Below are 14441 nucleotides of genomic sequence, written 5' to 3'. Positions count from 1 at the left end.
GAGAGAGAGAGAGAGAGAGAGAGAGAAAGTTAAATCATAATTTCTTAGTCATTGTTAGCTTTACAAATAGTATCGGGTGTCGGGGGAGAGAGAGAGAGAGAGAGAGAAAGTTAAAACATAAATTCCTAGTCATTGTTAGCTTTACAAATTGTATCGGATGTCGGGGAAGAGAGAGAGAGAGAGAGAGAGAGAGAGAGAGAGAGAGAGAGAGAGAGAGAGAGAGAGAGAGAGAGAGAGAGCATATAACTGTTTCTGACCTTGTACACCATCCGGAACTGTATTATGCAACAAATACAGTTTCAGACAATTTAATTGAATAAAACCAAATCCGGAGACCAGGAAGTTATCAGATCTCCCGCCACCCTAATTGAGTGACCTGACCCCTGGTATAACAGGGCTGACAATAAATCATTGTCTGGCGAAATAATGACAGAATCCGTTGTGAATTCTGCCAAAGGTTGGCTGCCTACGCGATTGATGGCCTCTGCAACTCCTGGTTGTCTGATCCCTAACAAGGTACTTGGAATTTATATATTATTATTATTATTATTATTATTATTATTATTATTATTATTATTATTATTATTATTATTATTTCCCTAATTAGGCACTAGAAATTTATATATTTTTTATATCTTTCATTATTATTATTATTATTATTATTATTATTATTATTATTATTATTATTATTATTATTATTATTTCCCTAATTAGGCACTAGAAATTTATATATTTTTATATCTTTCACTATTATTATTATTATTATTATTATTATTATTATTATTATTATTATTATTATTGTTGTTGTTGTTAATGTTATTGTTATTGTTATTGTTATTATTTCCCCAATGAGGTACTAGAAACTTATATTGATTTTCTGACTTTTCATTATTATTATTATTATTATTATTATTATTATTATTATTATTATTATTATTATTATTATTATTATTATTATTATTATTATTTAATTGTATTTGAGCCTAAAATGAATGTTGATTATGAAAACTTAATGCACCAAGTGTATTTGACAGTCCACTCATTGTCATTGCAGTGCAATAACTTGAGAACCAGTGAACACCACGACTTAATAGCTTTCGGAGAAACACATCCACGGTTATGTATGGGTACAAATATATTTAAAAACAAATCTAAATAAATTCATTTCAAATATATTTGTTCCCATACGTGACTGTGGATTTATTTCTCCATGTCAAGACTCGTGCTGCTATGAGGATTTTTTAATATCTCCTTTTGCTGTGATTCTTGGAAAGTAGGTACTTTGGATCCAAGAACTTGTACTCTTTACTCTAAGCTTACTCTATTCTTGGCTTAAACCAAATCCTGCTTAAACCAAATCCTGCTTAAACCTTAATGATGGGATTATCGGGAGAGCCTGATGTAGCCAAGAAGTTTAATTCTCTCTTGGAATTTTATCCTGAGGTCGTGGGAACGCAGTGTAGAATGCTTACATGGGATTAGGAATGCAATGGAATATAGAATTTTGGCCAGAGGCCAAGAACTGGGACCTATGAAGTCATTCAGCGCTGAGAGGATAGGTTTGAAACGCGTAACAGGAGGAAAACCTCGCAGTTGCACTATGAAACAATTGTTAGGAGAGGGTTGAGGAAAGTAAGACGGAAGAAAGCGAACATGAACGGACGTACAGTAAAAGGAATGAGGGGAAGTGCAGATTGGGTCCGAAGGGACGCTGCAAAGAACCTTAAGTAATGCTTACAGTGCACCGCTTGAGGTTGCAGTGACAGCACTACCCCCCCTTACTGGGGCATTGGATTAGGCAACATTATGGTAATTGACGCCTTTAGCCCCCTCTGAAATACTCTCCTATTTTTATGAATGGAGTGCGTAGAGGAGTAGCATTTAGTATTCCAGACTTCCCGTCTATTGAATATGGATTGTCTTCCACTCAAATCCCTGCCTATCATCGCCGAATCACGCTTGTTTGTTTTTGAAAAGCTCCAGGTACGTCGTCTGGCGCGCGCCATGAATTAAACATGAAGACGAGCGACGGCAGTAGCAAGAAGGAGAAGGAGGAGGAGGGAGGAGGAGGAGGAGGAGGAGGAGGAGGAGGAGGAGGAGGAGGAGGAGGAGGAGGAGGAGGAGGAGGAGGTAAGCCTCCTAAATCGTGTCTTGTTGATCCTGGAGAAGAGGAAGAAGAAGAACAAGAACAAGGAGGAGGAGGAGGAGGAGGAGGAGGAGGGTGGTACGCCTCCTAAATCGTGTCTTGTTGATCACATGCTCAGGCACGTTCGGCAAACAGGGGGCATTCTTCTAGGGCGTTCGTAGCTAAAGGCGCAGTCTAGCTTTCTTGGAAGGCATTATCACCTGCCTTTTTTTTTTCTTTCTTTTTTCGTCTCGTGGATGGATAATGGAAATGGAAATCTACTTCTGGGCACGACGAATCAGACGAGCTTGCTCTGTAGTAGAAGTTCAGATATGCATATCAAAGGAACATATTTCTCTTAAAAAACACGATCCTAAAATAAAGGCATCGCTTGGAAACATCAGCGCAGGATCCGTCGTCGTAAGTGGCAACGTCACCTTGAGGAAATAGATGACGTAACTTTCAGAAATCTGAAAAAAACCTGTTCATTTTCAAAGCTTACAGAGCGAACGCAGTCTTTATTGAATACTTAATGTGTAGTGAAGATTGCATGATTAGTCGCTTTGAAGCTGTAGCTTAGTCTTGTCTGAAACCGTGAGAGGTATTTGAATTAAGTTACAGAAATCAATATATATATATATATATATATATATATATATATATATATATATATATATATATATATATATATATATATATATATGTGTGTGTGTGTGTGTGTGTATGTATGTATGTATATATACATATACACATACATACATACATATGATAGAGAGGTATTTGAATTAAGTTACAGAAATCAATATATACATACATACATACATACATACATACATACATACATACATACATACATACATACATATGATACTTTGTTTCTATTAGTGTAAGGTGAATAACTTTTAAGTGTTACCGATATAATTATATTTATGGCAATCATTTGGGCATTTCAAGTGATTTGGTTTGTTTGTACCCATACGTAAACAAAGCCTCTATACCTACAACTTGTGTGAAGAACTCTGTTTTTAACCACACTCGAACAGACGTCATGTCTGGAAAACAAAGCGAAAAATGTTCTCCATTCATCGAACTTGTGTGTGTGTGTGTGTGTGTGTGTGTGTGTGTGTGACCTTCACTCATCATTTCATCTCAAAGAAAAGTGTCCATAATAACTAAACACTCTTCTTTTCTCTGTAATAACACCCTTTCTGTTGACAATTGGCCTTGAGAGGAAAGAAAAGCACTCGGTCAATGAAGACTGTTATCCAAGACGATAAGATGAATGAGTTGTCCCCCCCAAAAAAATATAAATATGATTATCATAAATCTAATCACATCACTCAAACACTCAAATGAAACTTAAGTCACTCTCCAGCCGTCAACTTTGAAGTATTCAAATGCAAAACCGAAAACTTGCAAATGTTCGAATGTAATACTGAGTAATTGGATTGCAGATAACGAATTGATGACAGCATTGAATGGGCGAGTGTTACTTTCGAAATATTTCTGAGTGTTTTGCGCGTAATCGAGAGAGAGAGAGAGAGAGAGAGAGAGAGAGAGAGAGAGTTACTCACACTACTGTCATATAAAATTTATAATTGTTAAAGCAACGATAAGGACAAATAGAGAGAGAGAGAGAGAGAGAGAGAGAGAGAGAGAGAGAGAGAGAGAGAGAGAGAGAGAGAGAGAGAGTATTATTCACATTAATAAAATTTATAATTTTATAATTGACAAATGAGAGTATTATTCACATTATTAAAATTTCTAATTATTAAAGCAGCGATAAGGACAAATGAGAGAGAGAGAGAGAGAGAGAGAGAGAGAGAGAGAGAGAGAGAGAGAGAGCATACACATCAATAAAGTTTAAAATTGTTAAAGCAGCGGTCGGGACAACTAAGAGAGAGAGAGAGAGAGAGAGAGAGAGAGAGAGAGAGAGAGAGAGAGAGAGAGAGAGAGGCAAGCTCCGGGTTCTGTGATATTGTTGCCGATAACGTCAGGTGGTGCAACATCCTTTTCCTTCGACGACTCTGTTATCGCCGACGATAAGAGTACAGGGTGTCCCCCCCCCTCTCTCTCTCTCTCTCTCACTCTCTCTCTCTCTCTCTCTCTCTCTCTCTCTCTCTCTCTCAGTCGTCCCTACCGCTGCTTTAACAATTTTAAATTTTATTAATGTGCAGACTCACTCTCTCTCTCTCTCTCTCTCTCTCTCTCTCTCTCTCTCTCTCTCTCTCTCTCTCTCACACACACACACACACACACACACACACACACACACACACACACACACACACACACACACACACACACATTTGTCCTACCACTGCTTTAACAATTATAAATTTTGTTAATGTGAATAATACTCTAGAGAGAGAGAGAGAGAGAGAGAGAGAGAGAGAGAGAGAGAGAGAGAGAGAGAGAGAGAGAGAGAGACCTGACAGATCCGGCCAACGGTCAAAGACTCGCCTGGGCGACGAAAACTCTCCGATTGCGTCATTCATTGCAAGGCCACAAACACCTGACCATCTCGTATGCAAAGACTCCGCTGTCCGCTGTTCCGCATCCAGCGGCGTCTGGCAACGTTCTGGGACGTCTCGCTTCTTTATTTTGGCCTGGCGATAGTTTGTGGGCGTCCTGTGGCCCATACAGCGGCTGGGAACTGTCATGAGAATATTTTCACGACGAGTTCTCCTAACAAATTCTACGCTAGTTTGGCAGAAGTTTCCGCAAACATTATTTTCATCGTCATCATAACTTCAGCTGTGTTCAAGGTTGGTTTCTCATTATTACCATTTTTCGTGTGAGGTTCGCTACAGTGTGTCTGAATCATCATTTGTATAATATTTGCTCATTTGTTTGTTGATTTACCCATTACGAATATTGTAATTTTGAATACTGTTACTTGCTCAAATTATATTCTTTTTTATTACTTACCGTCTATTACCTCAGGTTTTTCTGGCGTCAACTGATTTGTGTTACGTGTCATTGATTTCCAAATAAGTTTTTTTTTTTTTTTTTTTTTGCTGTAGAAAGATTTCTTCACACAGTATTTCATAACATGAGGCTTGCATTGGTCAAAAATTTGTCGCTTGGCTAAAATTTCTTCCTATCAAGTTAAGAGACGAATTATGTTGCAAGGTCACGCAAAAAGCATTTATTTTTTTTACACGGGGTCTCATCTTTATTACAAACTTTATAGGAACAGTCACCATCCTCATCCATACACCAATGCACTTGCGCCAGATATAATTTTTGCGCTTTATGTCTGTTGAATGACAGACGATTACCATAACCTGTTACATAGAAATATTTGCGTAATTATGTAAAAAAAAATTATCTAGAAGGGTGATTATCAACCAGGGTGGAGTTGTGACCTCAGATTGGCAGGTTCAGACTGGCTCTAGGACCACACAAAACGCAGAGTGCATCGGTCCTCACTACTGAGAGGTCACGCTGGGCTTGATCTCCGCTAGCTTGTGTGTTTGTGTTAGTATTTTGTTGCATATTATTTGGAATGTACCTCTTTAGGCAGTCAATTTTGGAAAGGTGATGGGGATGACATTCTGACATATGGTGAAAGGGTGCATGGGCCAAAAAACGTTGAGAAACACTGGTCTAGAAGGATTTTTATCGATCAGTGACTAAACCCTACAAGATGATTGGGGTCTGCAAGAGATTTAAATCCCAGAGAATCTGGCCTTTCAGAAAACTGGAATCTGCAGAAGATCCAAACTTACATGAGAGTCATATCCTCATAAAACTCGAGGCATACAAAAGATTGAACCTTCGGAGGATTTGAACTAATAGGATTCAACCTATGAAAGTACAAAAGCCTCGAATCTCCAGAAGGTGCAAATCTGCAAAGGACCCGAACCTACTTAAAACCTGCAGAAGTACGAACCTTCAAAAGGCTAACCTACAGAGGACGCAGTGATACAAGAGTCGAACCCAGTGACAATTAACTTACAGAATACTCGAACCTTTTGAAAAACTCGAGCTCCCAAAGATTCGAAGCTACAGAAGACTGAAATATAGACTCGAACACAATGACAATTACCTTACAGAATACCCGAGTCTATAGGAAACTCAAGCTCACAAAGGTTCGAATCTACAGAAGAGTTCGAATCCACAGAAGACTTGAACATAATACAGTTCGAACCTATAGAATATTCGGAATATCCAAGGAACTCGAATCAGGAGGAGGTAACTGAAATCAACCACCATCTGAAAGTCACCCTGTTATAACAAATGACTTGCTCAAGGTCAGGGTGACCTGGGTATAAAGTGGAAGGAGGAGGAGGAGGAGGAGGAGGAGGAGGAGAAGTGTAGATGTTGCATCACTGGTAAACGAAAGAATAAAGATCAGAATGAAAGGAGACCGAGAATGGACGAATAACAAAGAGAGGAAGAAGTGACTATCAGGAAAATGGCCGGGAAATGAAAGAGGAGCGATAAAACAAGGAAAAATAAGTATATGGCAAAACAGCTCGAGATAAAACATCAACCCAGCATGACGCCGGGGAAAAGGAATTCTAACAAGAAAACAAAAAAAAAACAGCCATAAATAAAACATTACACGAGGGGGCAGTTTTCTTGCTCAGGAATTGGGCGAAAATGCAATAAAATAAGGAGAAAGAGATACATCAAAACATCATAAGAGAAAAAATCAAGAGAGCTCAAACACACGTACGTATTGTATTACGGGACAGTTTCTACAAAATTGTACAGGAATCATGCCATAGGGGAATATTAACCCTTTCATGGGAGCAATTTGGCAAATACATCTTCCTTGCCCACTTGCGTATCCGCCGTATCCGCCCACTGATGTATCGCAATACATCTTCCCCGTGTAACCACCCTTCTTCGTTGTATCCCTGGGCGGGATACCTATAATCGTTCTGACGCGAAGGGATGCTGTAATAATGAGAGCCATTTTTAACACTTGAAGGACACACTGGGAAAGGCCTGGCGGGGGCGGGGGTCGGGGGAGTCTTGGTGGATTAAATAATAAGTCTCTCTCTCTCTCTCTCTCTCTCTCTCTCTCTCTCTCTCTCTCTCTCTCTCTCTTATTTGTCCCTACCGTTTCTTTAACAATTATAAATTTTATTAATATACACAGTCTCTCTCTCTCTCTCTCTCTCTCTCTCTCTCTCTCTCTCTCTCTCTCTCTCTCTCTCTCTTTGTTTTATTAGTTTCTTTAACAATGATAAATTTTATTATTATTATTATTCTCTCTCTCTTCTCTCTCTATTATTCTTGTGATTATTATTATCTATTATTATTTTTATTATTATTATTTTATTTTTATATTATTATTAATTGTTATTAACGTTATTATTATTATTATTACATTTGGTTTTACTATTCATGTTGGCATCAGTATAATTACATTTATTGTTGTCATTAACAAGCCCACGGCTCTTATATTATTATTATTATTATTATTATTATTATTATTATTATTATTATTATTATTATTATTATTATTATTATTATTATTATTATTATTATTTGGCATGACATACGATATCATATCATTGATAGTACATTTTGGGTTTTGGTACATGTAATACTTTATACGATGTTATTATTGTTGTTATTAATATTACAGTACATGATACGATATCATGTTATCGTTGATAGCATGTTGGATTATGGTATGTTTGATACTTTTTACGACAATATTACTGTTATCTTATAAAGTATTAAATCAGGGGTTACTCTATAACGTGAGGTACTTATAAAAGATTAGTTTTTATTAGTTTTTATTAATATTACTGTATTTATTTTTTTCCTGTAAGGGGTTACAGTAGAACATGAGAGAGGTCTTCTTCTTCACGTAGGGTTACAAGGTCATCACGCAGTTTGCAACCCTGTTGTTTGTTTATTCGCGTTTTTTTGTTATGTAAGATTTTACAACCCTGTTGTTTGTTTATTTGTGTTGGTTTTGATTAAGTTATGCAAGATTTTATAACCCTGTTTGTTTATTTATTCTTGTTTTTTCAAAGTTGTGAAGTTTTACAACCCTGTTGTTTGTTTATTCGTGTTTTTCTCTTAAGTTGTTTCAAGTTTTACAACCTTGTTGTTTGTTTGTTCATGTTTTTTGTTGTTATGTAAGATTTCACAACCGTATTATTTGTTTATTCGTGTTGTTTTCGATGGAGTTATGCAAGATTTTACAACCCTGTTCATTTATTATCTTAAATTGTAGTTTGAAATATTTCTTTATTATGTTCAATATATCCCAACTTTTTTTTTTTCGCCGTATCTCCCCCCTGTATGTGTAACCCGACGCGCATATTCCTAATTGGGAAACTCTCATCTTTGGGAAGATGTTTGTAGTCCCCCCCCCCCCTCTCTCTCTCTCTCTCTCTCTCTCTCTCTCTCTCTCTCTCTCTCTCTCTCTCTCTCTCTCTCTGAGCGAATCATCACAGCTGACTGTTCACCAGATCAACAAAGGTTGAATGGATCGTTTAGGAAACAGTCCGTAGTCGTATCCATTCTTCTGTGGGATCAATGTCTGGCCATGCAAGAGAGAGAGAGAGAGAGAGAGAGAGAGAGAGAGAGAGAGAGAGAGAGAGAGAGAGAGAGAGAGATAAAACCACACCTTCGTAAGTTCAAGCATAATCAACGGAATCAATCCCAACCGTGGAGAGAGAGAGAGAGAGAGAGAGAGAGAGAGAGAGAGAGAGAGAGAGAGAGAGAGAGATAAAACCACACCTTTGTAAGTTCAAGCATAATCTACGGAATCAGAATCGTAATTCACAGCAGTGGAGAGAGAGAGAGAGAGAGAGAGAGAGAGAGAGAGAGAGAGAGAGAGAGAGAGAGAGATAAAAGCTCACCTTTATAAGTTCAGGTATGGTTGATAGATCAAAATCCTGATTGCCAACCGTGGAGAGAGAGAGAGAGAGAGAGAGAGAGATAAAACCACAACTTTACAAGTTCAAGCATAATAAACGGTATAATAAAATCCTGATTCCCAACCGTGGGCGTCGGAAGGAGCAACTACATTCAGGAATCGGTTCCCGAAAGACACTAAATCCGGACGAGGCGTGCGGTGGGCAAATGAGATCCATTTTTGGTCGTAATAAAACCATCAGTTGAATCCGGCGCCGTCATCAGGAGAGAGAGAGAGAGAGAGAGAGAGAGAGAGAGAGAGAGAGAGAGAGAGAGAGAGAGAGAGAGCTTTAAATGATTGCCGGTCTTCAAATCCAGCTGCAGCCGCTCCTTAATTGCTGATCGCTGGTCATATCTGGGACGGCTTTCGTCGGGGGTGGTTGGTGGGTGGGTTGGGGGGGTGTTTTATTATGAGAAGCGGATCAGCTGTTGTTTGTTTACATTTTTATTCGTGGGATTTGAATGGTATGTGATTTTGGTTACCGTGGAGTAATTTTTATGACAAGTCATTATTGTTATGTTACGATATGGTCGTATGGCCGATTAATCTTTGTGGTCTTCTTTGAATTGCCAAATTCGTCACACACACACACACACACACACACACACACACACACACACACACACACACACACACACACACACACACACACACAAGAATAACAGGATCTCACTTAAACAGGATGGTATCTAGCGGAGATTTTATTCACAATTGCGTAAGTGATCAAGTTTAATATAGATGTATATATATTATACATATATACATATATATATGCATTTATATGTATATATATTATATAGATAGTTATATATATCTATATATATTTTACACACACACACACATATATATATATATATTATATATATATATATTATATATATAGTTATATATATATATATATATATTATATATATATATATATATATATATATATATTTATATATATATATATATATATATATATATATATATATATTTAGATATATATATATATATATATATATATATATATATATATATATATATATATATATATATATATATATATATATATATAAAGAACCCGTGTTTGAGCTCGCTTAATGGAGGCTGGTCACATGGAGCGGAAAAGAAATCAAGAGAGCTTCCCAACAAAAAAAAAAAAATCTTTCCAAATTCCGTTTTATCCACAGACGAGGAAAGTCTGCTTACTCTGAAAACTCAAGACCCTCCAAACCATATTATCACTAAATCTCTCTCTCTCTCTCTCTCTCTCTCTCTCTCTCTCTCTCTCTCTCTCTCTGGATTTATATGGGAACGTCTCTAGACGCCCTCTTTGAATACGAAGCGGAACTAATGAAAATCCGGTCTCATCTAGGATTCCGTATTGCCCTACTGCTTGCCAGAGTTTTGTCCTTTTTCCTACCTTTTAGAGGTTTGGGATTATACTTATATATATATATATATATATATATATATATATATATATATATATATATATATATATATATATATGTATATATATACACTATATATATATAAATATGTATATATATATATATATATTTATAAATATATATATAATATATATATATATATATATATATCTATCTCTCAATATATCTGTATGTATAGATAGATAGATAGATTGATAGATATATATATATACTATATAATACATCTTATAATATATATTATATATCTATATATATAAATAGATGGATAGATTGATAATATATATATATATACTATATAATACATATATATATATTTATATATCACAATATATATGTGTGTGTGTGTGTCAAATTCCCTTCATATAATACAAAGCACAACATGATTATAAACTACAGCTTCGTTCAAGTGTGTAAGATCTCTTTTGTTGCACCATTTACGGCCAACGTGTAAAAACTTCAAGTTTCGTTATCTTATCACCTCGCTGCCTTTCAAAACAAGCGATCTGATAAAATACGATTTAATAAATACGGGGTTGTTTATGCTTCTGCTTTGCTTTTTTAATTTTTTTGTCAGTATCATAATTCGAGTTAATTTTTTTTTCAGTATCATAATTCCAGTCAGGTTTTTTCCTAAATTGTCTTTTGATTGTGTTTTTAAAAGCTTTGCTTATATAAATTTTTCAGTGTCATAATTCCCAACAAGTTTTTTCCTAAATTGCTTTTTGATTAACGTTACCTGACGAACATCTGTGACGTTATTAATATTAAAATAATATATATTTTTTTTGGTCTGTCACAGTTCCTATTCGACTGGGTGGTTTTTATAGTGTGGGGTTCCGGGTTGCACCCTGCCTCCTTGGGAGTCCCATCACTTTTCTCACTATGTGAGCTGTTTCTAGTAGCACACTTTTCTGCACGAGTCCTGGAGCCACTTCGGCATCTAGATTTTCTAGGTTCCTTTTCAGGAATCTTGGGATCGTGCCTCGTGGTCCTACGATGATGGGTACAATTTCCACTGGCATATTCTATATACTTCTTATTTCGATTTTCAGGTCTTGATATTTATCAACTTTTCCTCTTTCTTACTCATCTACTCTGGTGTCCCATGGCATTATTATTATTATTATTATTATTATTATTATTATTATTATTATTATTATTATTATTATTAGCGCAAAGCAAGAGTCATACATTAACAGCTCTGACTGCCTTCGAGTGGGGATCTTTGAGACCAGATAATATTGGGTCCTTATCGGAGCTTTCGAGAGAATAAAATGGGATTTCAAGGACTGACTTATCAGATAACAACGTTAGCGGAGAGAGATTTCCCGAGGGAGCAAAAGGCGGGCACTCATTGGTTGATGCAGCGTCGTGTAATCTCGTGGTCTGGCCACAAGTCTTACGTAAGCAAGGCTCATTTCTCGAACCAAATGACCCTTTGGGAATTTGTTCTTTCTTATGTATTCCCCGATTCGTGCGATCTTCTCTCGCTTTGTTCAGGGTCTAGAATCTAGATTGGTCGTTTCATCTGCATCTCACGCAGCGTCCTTTCGGCCCCCTAGCTGCAACACCTTTCCATTCCTTTAACTGTACCTCCGTTCATATTATCCTTTCTTGAATGTTACATTCCTCAGCCCTCTCCTAACTTTTGTTTCATAGTGCAATTACATTTTTCAAACCTTCTTAACTCTCAATTTTTCTTGCAGCGCTGAATGACCTCATATGTCCCGTCGCTTGGCCCCTGGCCTAAATTTTGTATTCCATTCCCAAGTCCTGTCGGTGTTCGTAGTAATTTAATACATGCGTCCGCACTTTTTTCTGTCCGCCCTCAGATCTTAAAAACTACTGAGGCTAGAGGGCTGCAAATTGGTATGTTGATCATCCACCCTCCAATCATTAAACATACCAAATTGCAACCCTCTGGCCTCAGTCGTTTTTATTTTATTCAAGGTTAAAGTTATCCATAATCGTGCTTCTGGCAACGGTATAGGATAGGCCACCACCGGGCCGTGGTTAAAGTTTCGCGGGCCGCGGCTCATACAGCATTATACCGAGACCACCGAAAGATTGATCTATTTTCGGTGGCCTTGAATATCAGATGTACAGATAACTCGCTTCGGCGCATTTTTTACTTGTTATCATTTGCATTTTCTTAAAACATTGCTGATAATGTCAAATGCTGCCTACTTGTAAAACACTCACTGCACATTTTTGTTGCTCGTCGTTTGTAACAGATTATGATTTTCATCGTTTAAAATGTCACTCCTTCCTAAAGCGTATATGGGCTTGTAGGGAGACCCAGCCTTCCTCTATATAATGATTCCCTCCTTCCTGTGACAAGGTTCCACGAACGTCCCGTTATCCGGTCACTTTTTCCTCCCTCTGCCTCTGTAATTAACTTCATCAGTTCCTCTCCTAAGCCGATTATTGTGTTGTTCGCCCTTCTCTTCTGTCTCTCCATTTACGAAATATATCCCATCCTAAATGTGTGCGTCATTATCGTTGATGATAAGAGTTCGTGTTTTATGTTTTATGTTTTTTGTCCTTTTTTAGTTTTCTGTAAAAAAAAATTATTGTGTCGGCTTTGTCTGTCCGTCCGCACTTTGTTCTGTCCGCATTTTTTCTGTCTGCACTTTTTCTGTCTGCACTTTTTTCTGTCCGCACCTTTTCTGTCCACCACCAGCTCTTAAAAACTACTGAGGCTAGAGGGCTGTAAATTGGTATGTTGATCATCCACCTTCCAGTCATCAAACATACTAAATTGCAGCCCTATATCCTTAGTGGCTTTCATTTTATCTAAGGTTAAAGTTAGCCATAATCGTGCTTCTGGCAACGATATAGGTTACGCCACCACTGGGCCGTGGTTAAAGTTTTATGGGCCGCGGCTCATACAGCATTATATCTTTGGGTTTTCTTGCATGCAATTTATACTGAAGGTTAAAGCTTTTAAGAGAGAGAGAGAGAGAGAGAGAGAGAGAGAGTCGAGAGAGAGAGAGCTTAAGAGAGAGAGAAGAGACAGAGAGAGAGAGTTTCTCTTAACTTGAAAGAGAGAGAGAGAGAGAGAGAGAGAATTGAATCGAATATAGAGAATTTAATTATTGTAAACTATGTGGCGTTACAAGAGAGAGAGAGAGAGAGAGAGAGCGAGCTAGGAATAGAACGTTTGGGGGCAAGGTCGAGGACCCCTCTAGGCGGAAAAATGCCATCTCCGAACGCTCTGGTTCCTATTGGCTTTTTCAAAGCAGATTTCGAAAACCTATTACCCGACGGAAACGGGTTATCCTCTTGGGAGTACACGGCTCAGCGACTGTTTATTTCCTTCTGCTAACGAGCTTTGGGTTTCTCTTGCTCTTATAGTTTTCCTGACTCCTATAACTTAACATCTTTCAAGAGGCTTTATAAAAGGTCACTCATTTCCTTAGTTAAGCCCCGTAGGGGGTTAGTGCCGTCAGTGCACCGCACGCCGTGCACTGTAGGCATTACTTAAGGTTCTTTGCAGTGTGCCTTCGGCCCCTAGCTGCAACCCCTTTCATTCCTTTTACTGTACCTCCTTTCATATTCCTTTTCTTACTCCTTAACGTCCCACCCTCTCCTGACAATTGATTCATAGTGCAACTACGAGGGTTTCCTCCTGTTCCACCTTTCAAACCTTTTACTGTCAGTTTCCGTTTCAGCGCTGAATGACCTCATAGGTCCCAGTGCTTGGCCTTTGGCCTAACTTCTGTATTCAATAATTTCCTTAGTGGTCAAATTCCTTAACCTTTCTTTTAGTAATGTCATTCGACATTATGCTGCCTGTCCTAATAGCCTTAGGTTTTAAATAACAAACAGTCAATATTCTTTTCCCACGCACATTCACAAGCATGAATAACACGCACACGCACGAATAGAGAACTGTGCCAGCGTTAATTTGCCGCAATTATAAGAATTCCGTCGTTGTAAACTGAGGTCCTAAATGTCAGTGATTTCATTCAGTTAACCCCAG

The 14441-nt window shown here is 37.6% G+C and overlaps 1 protein-coding gene across 2 annotated transcripts in view; it reads left to right on the top strand.

Moving 5' to 3' along the window:
* Positions 1-14441, top strand: part of LOC136825359 (uncharacterized) — an 87252-nt gene that overhangs the window by 69568 nt on the left and 3243 nt on the right. Inside the window, exon 1 of one of the 2 annotated variants that reach the window (XM_067081617.1) lies at positions 4576-4893. The exons of the other annotated variant lie outside the window; for it this stretch is intronic. The gene's annotated coding sequence lies outside the window, so the exon portion shown is untranslated. Of the gene's footprint in view, positions 1-4575; positions 4894-14441 lie in introns of those variants that run through there. 2 annotated transcript variants of the gene reach the window in all.

Source organism: Macrobrachium rosenbergii, chromosome 37 (genome assembly GCF_040412425.1).
Source record: "Macrobrachium rosenbergii isolate ZJJX-2024 chromosome 37, ASM4041242v1, whole genome shotgun sequence".
NCBI lineage: Eukaryota > Metazoa > Arthropoda > Malacostraca > Decapoda > Palaemonidae > Macrobrachium > Macrobrachium rosenbergii.
The sequence above is the reverse complement of the archived record's forward strand: the minus strand, read 5'-3'. Positions and strand labels throughout refer to the sequence as shown.